Genomic DNA, 12,617 nt, shown 5'->3' with positions numbered 1-12,617 from the left:
TAAGCAACACTTTCCTAATAATACTTGACTGCAAGAAACATTGTATTACTGAATTTGCGTAGCATGAAACTCCATCTTCATTTTGCAAAACAGGTATCGGCTCAACAGTACTTTTTCCAACTTGTTGATCTGACTCTTGACCGGCATTGATTATTTTCGACAATGTCCACGGAACATCTTTTACTTTTCGAAAACGTTTTTTCGAAATAGGAATCGTTTGTGCTTGCGGTAGAAATGTTCGTATTAGTCGATTATATTCGCTAATAGCTCTTTCACTTACTTTTACAGCTGAAGGATCAAAGTTAATTAAATGCAATCCATCCAAAGACGGTAGTCGGGATAACGCAACATATGACTGAGCACAACTAAATATAGAATTACCTATATCCATAACAGCGTTTTGCAAGGTTAATCCTTGACTTTTATGAATGGTTATGCCATAACTGAGAGTTATGGGAAATTGTTTTCTGATAACATATGCTTTCTCCATTACTTTAAACTTGACACTTACTCTTTCAATACAATACTCCAAACCAGACAGTAAAAGAAGTTTAATCTTTTCTACACAATCGGTAGATATATCCCGCACAACAGAAATAACTGTAGCAATTGTACCATTTACCAGGCCCAAAGTGACATCAATATTGCGTCTTATCATAACTTTCGCTCCAATTTTAATTGTAATTTGTTTCAAAAGCCCAGCTGTATTGGTATCATCGTCTTCATTATCCGTCAATCGCTTTTGTACCTTTCGTTTAATATAATTATCACAGTCAAGCGTATCTTGAGCAATTAATAATATTTCTTTCGAAGCAATACGACTTAGCATTGCAGTGTTAAGAACATCGCACAAATAACGAGTAGGCAGTAAACAAACAGTGTTAGGCGGCAAATTATCAAGATAATTACACAATTCGTATAATCTTTCATCGAAAGACTGACCTTTCAATGATATTCTTCTTTTCTCGAAAATCTCAGAATCAGAAGTTGTCAATAAACCAATACGAACTCTCGAGAGTAATTCACGATAAGCTGTATCTCCTTGCTGACGCATATTGATCGTCAATTCATCATATTGAAATTTTTGCCACAACCATTCCTCAGGAGTAGTCCCCACACTGCCAATATATTTATTAAATTCTGCTTTTAATAGTGGAACAAAGATAAAATTTTCACGTACAGGAGGTAATTGAAGCAGATCTCCAAATAAAAGAACATGCTTTCCACCAAAGAAATCGTCATCCATGGTATCAAATATTTGACATAGTCGTAAATGTATATACATGAAAGTTAAATTAGATATCATTGATATTTCATCAATTATAATAAGACTAACATCTTTAAGATCTGCTCGTAAAACTTTCAAAACGTGATCAGATAATAGTGTATACTTAGGAGACTGATCACCATGTTCAACAGGTAACTGCCATTGCCTGTGATTTGTTAAAGCATCGATATTAAACGCCGCTATACCAGTAGGTGCTGTTACAGCAGTATCTTTGTGGAGATTTTGTTTTATCCAGCATTTAATTGTTTTAATTAAGAAACTTTTACCAGTACCTCCTTCTCCGCTAACGTATAATAGTAATTGTTTAAATTGTTCGTCATCCGGCGATATCTTTACGGCGTTGATGACTCTGTCAAATATTCTTCTTTGATCTGCGTTCAGATTTGAAATCATTTCAGATACATTGATTTCCTGATTTAATTTGTCACCAAGATCCTTAAAATCTTGCATCGCTTCACCAACCTCAATATTTTGAACACCTATTGGATTATCGGGATCATCTTGAGACTCATGCTGTTTTTCCAAATTATCTAAATATTGTTCAACTAATTGCTTCGCAGTTTCAAATGCTTTTTGCACTTCCTCTAATTTTTCATGATATTGCAATGTTTCCGTAAGATATAACTTTTCCTTGTGAAATGCTTCTGTATATGTATCACATCCGTCTTTAAGATCTTTTATTTTCCGCCACGGTTTAAACATGAGCAGTAATGAAAAAAAATAATTTTCCGGCTGCGTATTGACATTATATTTATAGTGATTAATAAGACATCCACGCTGTCGCCGTTTTAGATAATAACCATTCTCCATCGTGTAGTATTCAATATTTTTACCTCGTGGTTTATTTTTCAAAATATCATACCACTGTACAAACTCATATAAAAACATAGATTCCAATTCTTTCGGTCTCCGTGGATAATGTTCATCTATTATAGATGGACAAAATATATTTGTAGAATCTCCGTCAAGAGCTTCAATTTTCTTATAAGTTTTAACTTTTCTACGTTGTATCTGATTAACATCTAACCATTTTATAGTCGTTTTTGAATCAGGCAACGGCTGACGGACATACATATGGATCATTTCCATAGACTTTTACAAAGTTGTTCAGATTATAGACCTGTCGGAATACAATTGCCTGATATGATTCAACCTGTATCACAAGATAAAAAACACATTCAAATATTGTGTAGCTCGTCACATTGGGTGTGTTGTTATTATGATACAAAAAATATATTTGTATATGATTCCTCACATAATAAAACATTGTGTAAAGATCATGAGCGATTCTTGAAAAAATTATTTCCAGCACATGACTTTAAAAAACATCCCGTCAAATTTCCTAATGTGCAACGTCAACCGAACTGTAGCGATTGTGGTGTTTTTGCTATAGCTTTTGCTACTTCATTGTTATTCAATATTAAACCTGACAAAGTAAAGTATGAATATAAGTTTATGCGTTCACATTTGGTACAAATTTTGGAAAATAATGTTATGGAAAATTTTCTTCAGGATTTTCAAAGTGCTAATCCTCAAAAGGTACTTCCATTAGCAGTGATAAGAGATAGAGAGGCTAAAGCGACTGCTCAACGTATGAAAAGACATTTTAAAAGTAATTGCGCTAAAGAATGTCGGGCAGAAAAACAGGATTTAGAAAATCGCGCTACAAAGCAGCAACGATGCAAACAGAATTTACCAAATAATCGTGCTCAAGATTCACAATGTGCTATTTCTGAAAGAGTACTTCCATTAGCGATAATAAAAGCGACAGAAACTGAAGCAATTGCTAAAAGTGCAAAGACACATTCTGAAAGTAATTATGCTACAGAATCTCGTGCAGAGCAGCAGGATTTAAACAATCGCGCTATTATAAAGCGATCCAAACAGAATTTAAAAAAAAAGTAATTTTAAAACGTAAAGAAAAAAATATAATTATTCGAGGCAAATGGATTACGGACGCTCATATGGATCACTTCCATACACTTTTGCGAAGTTGTTCAGATTATGAACCTGTCGGAACATGGCGAATTCAATTGCCTCAATTTATTCAACGTATACCAGAAGATAGAAAACATATACAAATATTGCACAGTTCGTCAATTCCGTTCAATTGTGGAGATCCAAAACTTAGAGATAGAATTGGACATTGAGTATGTAATAATAATAATAAATATCTTTTCGTTATATATATAAAAAATTTAATTCATTTTATATGTATTTAATTCATAAAATTTCTTATACAATTTTATTATTTTACAGTTCGCAGACCAAGAGGCAGAGCCGCGAGGATACGACGCCAAGAAGAAAAGTTCATGGCTTTCTTATATAAATTGTCATCACCCAATTACCATTGGGGTAGACGAGGCAGAGGCAGACGTTGAGAGCAACAGGATTTAATCTTTGTCTCTATATAATCTCTATATAATGTCTCTATATAATGTCTCTGTATAATATCTATATATAATAATGTCTTTATATAATCTATATATATATATATATATATATATATATATATATATTGTTACGCCCGCTCGCCCGTGCCGAGACGTTCGTTCTCGTGGGCTGAAATTGGCTTCGCTCCGCAGAAGTTTCAAGCCGAAGCGCGTCCCTTGACAACGGGGACGCATAGAATTATTGATTTAATTACCGCCCGTCAGATTGATCTGGTGACTCGAATCGTTCGGTCCGGTTTCCCAGAACTTTCTTGTATTTCGTTCTGAGTTTAAATAAACCCGAGTTCCTTTTTGTATAACGAGAGTGGTTATTTTTGCGATCTCGGAAGTACGCGGACGCGTTCGTGAGTGCGCGCGACACGAATAACGAACGGAGCGTAACACTTTTTGGGGGCTCGTCCGGGATCGCGCGTGTGAGTGTGTGTGCCATGACGACGCTAGTTGCGACGAGAAAGAGACGCCTGGTGGACTCTTTGGAGCCTGCGACGGAGTCGGCAGCTTCAGAGACGGCAGCTCTCCAAGCCGTGCTACAGGAGATGCGGCAAATGCGCGAGGAGCAGGCGCAACGTGATGAGGAACTCGCCGCAATGCTTCGCCGGCACGATGAGGAGCTCCAATTTTTACGGGGAGACCGGTTGCCTTCTCAGGAAACACAGCTAAGTCCTTCCAATATTAGAGCGAATCGCGGTCCGGAAGTAGAAGCCGTTGGTGTGGCAAACGGCGCGCGCAGTGAAATCGGATATAAACTTAAACCTGACACGTTTGACGGTGTGGTTCCGTTGCGAGAGTTTTTCTCGCAATTTAATTTAATCGCACGCGCGAATCAATGGGACGATGCGATCAAAACCGTAGCTTTAGCGTCGTGCTTAAGGGGAAAAGCGCGTTCTGTCCTAGAATCGGTAGAAAATTTAGAGAATTTGGGTTACGAAGAACTAAAGTCCAAATTAGAACTACGTTTCGGTGAGGGGCAACTTTCGCAAAATTATTATACTCAGTTTACGAACAGAAGGCAAAGATTCGGGGAAGATTTAGCTACTTTCGGTCACGAATTGGAAAGGCTCTCTCGATTAGCTTATCCTGAGTGTCCCTACGCGGTTCGAGACAAGATCGCGTGCGCTCAATTTGTTTCTTCCCTTTCGGACGGATTTGTTAGAAGGACACTTCAGCTAGAAGGGATTACCTCGCTGAAGTTGGCCATAGAGAGGGCAAAGACCGTGAAAATTATACAGGGAGAAAATTTTGAAAGAAGGAGGGATTTTGAGAAGCGATTTGAGAAGGGGAAGGATAGGGGCGTGAAGAGTAATGAAAAGGGGGACGGAGATGAAAAAGTCGAAGAAAGAGGAAAGAAAGGTTATGGTTATGAGCGGAGGGATTGGAATAGAACAAAAGAGTGTTGGAATTGTGGAAAGGAGGGACATTTCCGGTTTGAGTGTCCTGAGAACAAGGGAAACTCGGTTTAGTTGCTCTCGGCGGGGGAAGAACAACTGAAGTGGGCATTACCCCGAGTGTTAATTGTTCTAATTGTTCTCAAACTTTTTCTGTTAATCGAATAAAGTCAAGTTCAAATTATTTTAGTTATAAGGGGATGTTGGATGGTAACGAGTGTTGTTTCAAGATAGATACGGGTTCGGATGTTTCGATTCTTAGTAGAAGAATGCTTAGAGAGGGCAAGCACATCATTCAGATTAAGGACAATTCTCTTAAATATCCCACTGGAGAGGTAGTTCCTATCGAATTTAGGGTCATGGCAAAAGTTCTCTTGGGAAAATATTTCGTGGAAATTCCTATGTATGTATTAGACATGGATGATGATTGTTTATTAGGTGTAGATTTCTTAAGGAAGATAAATTTAGAAAATGTTTTTGAATTTGCTTTTATTTTTTCGGAATCCGATAAAGAAAAGGTTTTGAGTTGTTCTCGAATTCAAGTTTCTTCCGAAAGAGCTCCATTCTTGAAAAAACTCTATACTAAAAATTCCTCAAATTTAAATAAGGCTCAGAAAGAAATTTTTACGGATTTCTTAGAGGAGTATCAGGATGTATTTTCCGAGGAGATTGTTGCTGGTAATTGTGGAGTCGTCGAACATGTCATCAATTTAGAAGATTCTTCTCCCATTAAACAGGTTCCTCGTCGAATTCCCTTACGAATGCGAGGGGAAGTAGAAAAGATTATTGAGGAAATGAAAAAGCAAGGGGTCATAGAAGAGTCGCAAAGTCCGTGGGTTTCTCCTGCTGTTTTGGTAAGAAAAAAAGATGGAACGTTGAGTTTTTGCGTCGATTATAGAATGGTAAATGCAATAACTAAAAAAGATTCGTTTCCCTTGCCTAGAATAGATGACATTTTCGATCAGCTTTCGGGAAACTTTTGGTTTTGCACTCTGGATCTTAAAAGCGGTTATTGGCAGGTAAAGATTCGTCCTGAGGATAAAGAAAAGACTGCCTTTTCTATTGGACGTGGATTATGGCAATTCACTGTAATGCCTTTTGGGCTGTGTAACGCTCCTGCTACCTTTGAGCGTTTAATGGAAAAAGTATTGCGAGGATTATTATATAAAATTTGTTTGGTTTATTTGGACGATGTAATAATTTTCGGTAAAAATTTTAATGAAATGCTAGAGAATTTAAAGAACGTGCTCTCACGGTTACGTTCTGTTAATCTTAAAGTAAACCCTAAAAAGTGTATTCTCTTTGCAAAGGAAGTAAAATATTTGGGACATATAGTCTCTTCAGGAGGTGTTACTACAGATCCGGAAAAGATCTCTGCTGTGAAGGATTGGCCGATTCCACATAACAAGAAGCAGCTTCGAAGTTTCCTAGGGTTTTGCTCATATTATCGGAAATTTGTAAAAGGATTTTCTTCTTTAGCCAAACCTTTATATGCTCTAACAGAAAATCAGGTTAAATTTTCTTGGGACGAGAAGTGTCAAAGTGCATTTTTAGAGTTGAAACGAGTGTTATCTTCTTCTCCAATGTTATCCTTCCCGAGTGGGGAGGGAGAATTTATTTTGGACACTGACGCTTCGAATATTGGAATTGGCGCAGTCCTTTCACAAAAGCAAGAGGGAGTAGAAAAAGTCATTGCTTATTTCAGTCGTGTACTCAGTAAGTCTGAGAGGAATTATTGCGTTACTCGTCGAGAACTCTTGGCGATAGTCGATTCTATTAAATTTTTCCGGCATTATCTTCTAGGGCGGAAGTTTTTGATTCGTACGGATCATGTTTCTCTTAGGTGGTTGATGTCCTTTAAAGACTTAGAAGGGCAATTGGCGCGTTGGCTGGAAAGACTCCAGCAATATGAGTTCGAGATTATTCATCGCAAAGGTTTAATTCACAAGAATGCCGATGGGCTTTCTAGACGACAATGTGAATCATTTGGTTGCGAATATTGTGTCAAAGTGGAGAGAAGACAGATTGAAGAATCAAGAAAATCAGTCGCTCGTATTATTCTCGTAGGAGAAACTCTTCAAGATTGGCGCAAGGAGCAATTAGAGGACGTTAGCATTGTTTTTATTTACCGCGGGAAGGAAACGGGAATACGTCCGTCTCGTTTTGAAATACCCGCTGGAAATGTCTCCGCCCGAATATATTGGTCTTATTGGGATGCTTTGAGTTTAAAGGATGGGGTTCTTTATAAGAGATGGGAAGCACCGAATCTTAAGTCAAGTATTTTTCAGCTTATTGTTCCTCAAAACCGTGTTAACCAGATTCTAGAAGAAGCGCATGATTCTTTTTCTGGAGGACACTTTGGAGTCAATAAAACTCTTGAAAAAATCCGAAAGCGGTTTTATTGGGCTACCTGTAAACAAGATGTATGGTGCAAAACTTGCAAAGTTTGTGTGTCAAAAAAAGGCCCTTTGGGGAAGGGAAAGTCTCCATTACAAATTTATAATGTTGGGGCCCCATTCGAAAGATTACAAATGGACATACTTGGCCCTCTTCCTATTACTACTTCCGGAAATAGATATCTCCTCGTCATTGTTGACTGTTTCACCAAATGGGTAGAAGTTTTTCCTCTCAGGAATATTAGGGCAAGTACAGTGGCAGAAGTCTTCGTTAATTAAGTCATTTCTAGACACGGGGTCCCTTTAGAAGTCCATACGGATCAGGGGAAGAATTTTGAGTCCAAACTTTTCGCGGAATTGATGAATCTCCTTGGAATTCGGAAAACGAGAACAATTGCTCTACATCCGCAATCGGATGGACAAGTCGAGCGGCAACATCAGACTATTATTAGTTATTTGGCGAAGTATATTTCTGAAAATCAGAAAGATTGGGATCGCTGGGTCCCTATGTTTTTATTGGCTTACAGATCTTCTAAACACGAGACTACTGGAGTAACTCCCGCCGAGCTGTGTTTTGCCCGAGATCTTAGGTTGCCGTTAGATCTGCTTTTAGGAAGTCCTCCGAGGGGAGGATCTCAGTCAGTTGAAGGTTTTATTGGGAATTTGAAAGAGAAGTTGGACAAGATCCATTCCAACGTTAGGGAACGTATGGATATAAAGTCTTCACGAGCAAAGTCTTGGTATGATCGAAAGGCCAGGCAAACTCTTTTTCAAGAAGGGGAGAAAGTTTGGTTTTATAATCCTCGTAGGATGAAAGGTAGAGCCCTTAAATTGCAGAGCAATTGGGAAGGACCTTTCTTAATAGTGAAAAAGTTGAATGATGTGGTCTATTGTATTCAAAGATCTGTGAGACATAAGAAGAAAATTGTGCATGCGGATAGGTTGGCTTCTTTTTCCGAAAGACATTAGAGTTTGATAGGGATATTATGGACTAGGTTGGGTGTAATAATTTGCGGGGAAGGTTAATTACGATAGAAATTAAGATTGTTGTGTTGCGCTGTTTACTGCGCGTGTTATTTTGTTCTTAGATATTTACGGAAGCCGAAGCGGTCGTAAATCCTCACCGAGTTGGACATCTTGGGAGCTGGCTTGTTGCCGAACCTAATACCGGCGAAGGGTAAGACTGCCTCTCTCACGGTTGTTTGATCCGTGGTTTTTCCGTGAGACATAGGGCAAATGCCGAGGCAGGGACTTGGGGAGTCTTTCGAGACGTTGGGTCCACGGTAAGCTCCCCCCCCCTTGTCCGAAGATTTAGAAGAGGAGCAGCGACATCTCCGATGACTTCGGGAGCTGAGAGGAAGAGGCCTGTGTTGGGAGGCGAGATCTCCTGCGAGGGAATTGATGAGGGGTCGCCCTGGAGTCGGCAGGTGGGAGAGAGTATTTTCTTCCGGAAAATGTCAATTGGGGACTCTCTCCCATGAGGAAGAGGACATGATCCTGCACTCGAGAAGAGGACGGTGCCCGGTAACCTGTGGCAGCAGCCCAGGGTAGGGTAGGAAGCCGTGAAGAGGACATGGTCCTGGACTTCCAGAGTACGGTTGGGACCGAGAAGAAGACGGTGCCCGGTAACCTGTGGCAGCAGCCCAGGGTAGGGCAGGAGGCCGTCCCGGTACCCTGGAATCGTACAGAAAAGTTCGCCCAGTCAGGAAATTGCCCCTCTGGATTGTCGGGACGACAATCTGAAGAGGGGGGGCAGTGTTACGCCCGCTCGCCCGTGCCGAGACGTTCGTTCTCGTGGGCTGAAATTGGCTTCGCTCCGCAGAAGTTTCAAGCCGAAGCGCGTCCCTTGACAACGGGGACGCATAGAATTATTGATTTAATTCCCGCCCGTCAGATTGATCTGGTGACTCGAATCGTTCGGTCCGGTTTCCCAGAACTTTCTTGTATTTCGTTCTGAGTTTAAATAAACCCGAGTTCCTTTTTGTATAACGAGAGTGGTTATTTTTGCGATCACGGAAGTACGCGGACGCGTTCGTGAGTGCGCGCGACACGAATAACGAACGGAGCGTAACAATATATATATATATATTATCAAATCTTCTTGATTGAAAACGATCTTGATTACTTTTATTAATTTGTATGTAGCTGTTTTGAGACAAATTAGTTGTTTCGACGCTCTCAGGTTGTACAGGTAATTTATCCTCGAGAAAGTCGAATAGGGATATTTTTCCTCTGCTTGGTTTACTGTCCTCGGTTTTCTTTTCCCGTTTGCCACGCGACTCTCGTGGTTCGCGAGTGGCGTTACTGCAATAAAATTATAATTCAATTAATAATTACGATAAGTGTATGAAAAAGAAAAATAATAATAAATTCTCTTACTTATATTTGCTGTCGGTCTTTTGCAGGCTTCTCAGTGCTTTATCCACGTTATTTCTATCTCCCAAAATTAAGTCACCATCTAATTCTCTTTCATCTACAGCTACGTCTAAAAATAAAATAATGTATCAATAATCAATATGATATTATGGCTACGGTCAACGTGACACTACAAATGCTTCGAAGCATTCCTCTTCTCTTTTCTTTCAATGAAGAAAGAAGGAGAAGAAGAACGCTCCAGAGCATTTGTATCACGTTGACCGTAGCCTATATATCAAGATATATATAATATCAACAACCTGCCCACCGTTCTCTGGATAGAATTGTAACACTGCTCTTGCGCTTCTTGACAGACATGCATACAACGTTGATAAGAAACGATGTAAACGTTTTGTAGGATTGTGCAAAGTTTTGCTTGCATAGCACAACCACAAGCGCAGAAATACTGACAGCCCCATCAAACGTACCAGCTTTAAATGGCAATCCTTGACCTATATCTCCCAAAATTAAGTCACCATCTAATTCTCTTTCATCAACAGCTACGTCTAAAAATAAAATAATGTATTAATATGATATTATGGCTACGGTCAACGTAACACTACAAATGCTTCGAAGCATTCCTCTTCTCTTTTCTTTCAATGAAGAAAGAAGGAGAAGAAGAACGCTCCAGAGCATTTGTATCACGTTGACCGTAGCCTATATATCAAGATATATATATATCTTTCAGCAACGTGCACAACTTTATTTGAGGTTATAATTGGGTACAACATTCATCGCACAATACTTTTATAATTGCAAATCGGAAACGTACCTCAAGTTGAGCTCTTCTGCGATCAACGAAGTCGGGATCGAACGTGTCAGTCGTCACTTTCTGCCAAGCGTAGAGAACCTTCTTTTCCGGCAGCGATAGTAACACGATGGGTGCGTTCAGCCGATACTCCGCTAGCTTAGCAATCGTGAGCAGTCGCTCGTTTCCTCTCCTTTTAATCCATTGGGTCAAAGGAGAGGAAACGAGCGAAAACGAGCGACTGCTCACGATTGCTAGGCTAGCGGAGTATCGGCTGAACGCACCCAATGTAGGGATACGAAATCTTTAGATAAGCACGAAGCAATTCAATTCATTATATCGCCGGCACGATTACGGTGTTACTGCCGTTTCGCGTACGCGCGTATGCGCGCGTTGTCGCACCTTACCTCGCGACGCGTAATAAAGAGTCACACGATCGGTCTCGCTCCGCGCGTACTACCGTGTCTCTCGATCGATCGAGATAAGTTAACTGATCAGATGATGAACTGACTGACAGGATAACGCTCTAAACGAACGCACTGTCTGCACTGCACTGCACTGCGACACTAACGCCGCTAGCCGCCAGTGTCAAAAAAGTGAAAGTGACGTTCTCTGTTTGTTACATGTATGTTATAAAGAAGAGCGGTCGACGTAGACGACGACGACGACGTATCTTAATAAAAAATTTTCACATTTGGACTTTGCGTCGCAATATCTCCGCTCGTAGGGCACGTAGCAGAATATTATAAGAGAAACCCCCCCCCTAATTGGACCCCAAGCTATCGATCAAGCCTACTTAGAACTTGATCCGTTCACTCGTTATCGAGATCTCAACATTTCGGGTACTTGCAACCCGTCGCGTCGCATAAAAGAGTCACGGTCGGTCTCGCTCCGCGTGTACTTGGCGTAAGACACTACCGTGTCTCTTGATATAGGTTATAAATAAATATTATAAATTTTTAACGGCAAAACTTGTAATTTTGATAGTTTCTTTTTATTTTTAGAAAGAAATAATAACATCCTGCCAACGCTGCAAGAAGTAATGCAGCAATTGCAACTGCAGCAAATTGCGGAGCTGCAAAGACGTTTGCAAGAACGGGACCAGCCGCAGGAGCAGGCGCAACAGCAGCAGGAGGTCGAGCAGCCGCTAGCGCAGTAGCAGCAGGCAGCACACGAGCAGCCGCTTGCGCAACAACAGCAGCAGGAAGCCAATGTGCAACCGATGGCGCAAATACAGCAGCAGGGACGAATGAGTACGTATTTAATAAAAATTAATTTTTTTTTTAATTTTGTATTTACTATTTAAATTATTTTTATATTATTCGTATTTTGTTACAGGATATCGACGAGGAAGAGGACGCGGTCGGAGCCGGCAACGCTGGTACATACGCTCAGCGGGAACGCGTCAGGGGTGGTCCACGACAATATCCCGTAATAAATTATTATTATACGCATAATAATGATTTATTAGGGAAATACTATTTTTGTTTATTCAGCCAATGCCGTGGAAAAAATTTATAAAGAGCACATAGACACTGTTATTGTCACACAAAACTTAATTATTTAGTTATTATAATTGATGTTAGCAAAATAAATACCATATTGCATATGAATTATAGCGCAATGAATGATACAGATATAATTATTGGTACTTGCATCTCGTTTTTAACACAAGTTTTATTGTCTTTTCGTTTTTTTTCCATTAAAAACAACATTACTCATATTCATTGCATTTTAAAGATAAAAATATAAATATGTATTGTGTACCAATGATTCTTTAACAATATTTATGGTATAAAATTATGATATAAACCATTTTAATGGTTAATAATACACAATTTTAATTTTCAACATCCTTGTTGCTCGTCAAAAAAAACAAAAAAAAATCCAAAAAAAGAAACATAAAACGTAAACGTGAATATGATTGTTTTT

The 12,617-nt window shown here is 39.5% G+C and overlaps 2 long non-coding RNA genes across 2 annotated transcripts in view; one reads left to right on the top strand and one right to left on the bottom strand.

Annotated features, from left to right (window-relative positions):
- The window catches only part of LOC143905661 (uncharacterized), a 256,879-nt gene extending 246,499 nt beyond the window's left edge, over positions 1 to 10,380 (bottom strand). Inside the window, exons 1-2 of the long non-coding RNA XR_013259280.1 lie at positions 10,366 to 10,380; positions 10,206 to 10,243 (exon numbers count right to left, since the gene is read on the bottom strand). This is a non-coding gene — a long non-coding RNA (uncharacterized LOC143905661). The remainder of the gene's footprint in view (positions 1 to 10,205; positions 10,244 to 10,365) is intronic.
- The window catches only part of LOC143905665 (uncharacterized), a 24,223-nt gene extending 11,856 nt beyond the window's left edge, over positions 1 to 12,367 (top strand). The window contains exons 2-3 of the long non-coding RNA XR_013259284.1: positions 11,690 to 11,938; positions 12,024 to 12,367. This is a non-coding gene — a long non-coding RNA (uncharacterized LOC143905665). The remainder of the gene's footprint in view (positions 1 to 11,689; positions 11,939 to 12,023) is intronic.
- Positions 12,368 to 12,617: the final 250 nt, after the last annotated feature.

The sequence above is a fragment of the Temnothorax americanus genome, unplaced genomic scaffold, assembly GCF_048541705.1.
Source record: "Temnothorax americanus isolate GAGA-0224 unplaced genomic scaffold, ASM4854170v1 Scaffold65, whole genome shotgun sequence".
Classification (NCBI taxonomy): domain Eukaryota; kingdom Metazoa; phylum Arthropoda; class Insecta; order Hymenoptera; family Formicidae; genus Temnothorax; species Temnothorax americanus.
The sequence above is the reverse complement of the archived record's forward strand: the minus strand, read 5'-3'. Positions and strand labels throughout refer to the sequence as shown.